Consider the following 2,467-nt stretch of genomic DNA (forward strand, 5'->3'; position numbering starts at 1 on the left):
TGGGAGTGGTGCAGGGTGGGCATTTCTTAGATGAAAACAAGCACAACATGCCCAAGTGACTCATGCTRGGGSGTTTCTCCAKGGAGGAGASTTTGAGGTGATTCCTGCATCCTCAGTCACTCACCCACCAGTACGATGATGGTGACAGTGAGAAGTARCACCACGGTGAGCACGGTGACCCCAATGATCACCTTTCTGTCTWTGGTGTACCTGAGGCTGAAATCTTGGGACAAACCATGTGGGAAGGGCATAAACAAAACCTGACATTCTCCCAGCTCTCGCATTTTGCTYGTGGGGGCCTTCAGCACCTTCCAACRMAGCCCCAAAACACACTGGGGRCTCCCAGYGGRGCACACGCTCAGTCCAGAGGGCATCCCAGTGCTATCATTCACTACCAAGGACTTCCGAGGTTGCCCAACCTCCCTGCATCCCCTCTGTGCCCCCCTCCACCACAGGATGGGCACCATCCCCCAGACCCTCAGCCTGCAAAAATCTTGACATTTCCCCCCCACTCCAGCTCTTTGACCATTTGATCTTTCCCCAGCACACTGAACCACATCCTGAAAARGATGGGTATTTTTCCTCCAAATGCTTGAATTTTGAATAGGTTTAATTTATGTGTTTTGTTACTGTCCCAGCCTCCAAATTCCTCCTGCTCCAGGCTGCAACTTGGGGCATTTTGGGATGAAAAACTGGTGGGAGAGGAGGAAGTGGGAAAAGGAGATGGAAGCACAGATACTGACCCCTTCCAAAGGCWCTGCTGCAGGAGCKGGAAGGGGCTGAAAAAAACTCAATAAAATCACTGAAAAGTGCTTACAAGGCACCAAAAACTACAACTCACCTAAAGAATTCCATTGCTTCCATAGGGCTCTGCAATGTCACAGTGGATTTTGTTGTTCCATGGGGCCCTGTAGTGTGATGATGAATTCCATTGTTTCTGCGGGGCCCTGCACTGTCACAATTAATTCCATTGGTTCCGTAGGGCCATGCAATGTGACATTGGATTCCGTGGTTCAATGGGGTGTGTAGTTTCACCATGGATTCCATTTCCCCATGGGTCCATGCAGTATCACAATGGATTCCATTGTTCCATAGGGCCCTGCAGTGTCACAATAGGTACCATGTTCCATGGGGCGTTGCAGTGTCACARTGGATTCCATGGTTCCATTTGACCATTGGTGTCACAATGGGTTCTATTGGTTCCATAGGGCTTGGTAGTGTCACAATGTTGCAGTAGAGACGGACAAYACGACACAAAAAAATGAGCAAAAGACACACAGACAGACTGACAGACCGACCGACTGCTTTATTATGGGGCTGAGCCCCTTTTATCTATTTAGCAACAGGTATATACTAAGTCTTCCGCATAAATGGCAATTGTCTATTGGCTAGTTAGCAGCCCCTTCTCTACTCATCAGCATATGATTGATGTGTTGTAAAAGCTGTGGTGTTGTTAATTCTCGCAATTTTGCTCTGTCTTTGGCATCTACCCTACCCGACCGCTCCTCTTCAACATTCCATTCTCCTTTTCCCACAGACAGTCRAGGCCGCTCAGTCGCGTTGCTTTGGTAACATCCTCGTCTGTCTTGTCCTCCTCCATCCAGGCTCAGAATCCCTTTTGTTTTTGCAGAACTCAGGGGTACACWATTATYGGCTGAATTTCAGCTTCAGCACCTGCAAGGCCRCAGTGCCGGCTTTCAGCCTCCACATCACAATGGGTTCCAATGGCTCCTAGGAGACCTCCATTGTGACAATGAATTGCACTGGTTCCATGGAACCCAGCACTGACACAATGAATTCCATTGGTTCTGAGGGTCAGACATTGCAATGTCACAATGGATTCTGTGGTTTCATTGGGCCCCCCGGTGTCACAATGGATTATGTGGTTCTATGGGCCTCTATATTGTCACAATGGATTTTGTTGGTTTCACAGGGCCCTGCAGTGCCAATGAATTCAATTGGTTCCATGGAGCCCCATAGTGTCACAATGGATTCCGTTCTATGAGAGCCTGCAGTTTCACAATGAATTCCATTGCTTCATGTTGCAGTTTAGTGTCACAATGGATTCCATTGTTCCATGGGGCACTGCAGTGCCACAATGGATTACACTGGTTCCTAGGGGACCATCAGTGTGACAGTAAATTCCACTGGTTCCACAGGGCCCTGCAGTATCACACTGAATTCCATTGGTTCCATAGGGCCCTGCAATGTCACAATGGATTCTGTAGTTCCATGGGGCCCTGCAGCATGACAATTAATTCCATTTGTTCTGCAGGGCCCTGCACTGTCACAGTGGATTCCATTGTTTCCACAGGGCCATGAGGTGTCACAATGGATTCTGTGGTTCCATGGTGGTATACAGTGTCACCATGCATTCCAATTCCCCATGGGTCCATGCAATATCACAATGGATTCCATTGGTTCCATGGGACACAGCAGTGTCACAATGAATTCCATTGTTCCATGG

The sequence above is a fragment of the Malurus melanocephalus genome, unplaced genomic scaffold, assembly GCF_030028575.1.
Source record: "Malurus melanocephalus ecotype Western Australia unplaced genomic scaffold, MMel_1.1 scaffold_1416, whole genome shotgun sequence".
Taxonomy (NCBI): Eukaryota; Metazoa; Chordata; class Aves; order Passeriformes; family Maluridae; genus Malurus; species Malurus melanocephalus.